Genomic DNA, 299 nt, shown 5'->3' on the forward strand with positions numbered 1-299 from the left:
TTTGAGGGGATGGTTGGAACAGGGAAAAGGATGAAGAAGTACAAATTGATAGTTACAAAATAGTCATGGGGCTGTAAAGTACAGCATAAGGAGTATAGTCAATAATATTGTAATAACTATGTATAGTGTTAGATTGGTACTAGACTTACCAGGGTGATCACATCGTAAGTTATGTAAATGTCTAATCACTATGTTGCACACCTGAAATTAATATAATATTGCATGTCAACTGTAATTTAAAAATTAAAAAATATTTTTAATAAACATTTTGTGCAATCGGCAGCCATTTAGGGACTACT

Source organism: Rousettus aegyptiacus, unplaced genomic scaffold, assembly GCF_014176215.1.
Source record: "Rousettus aegyptiacus isolate mRouAeg1 unplaced genomic scaffold, mRouAeg1.p scaffold_m13_p_9, whole genome shotgun sequence".
Classification (NCBI taxonomy): domain Eukaryota; kingdom Metazoa; phylum Chordata; class Mammalia; order Chiroptera; family Pteropodidae; genus Rousettus; species Rousettus aegyptiacus.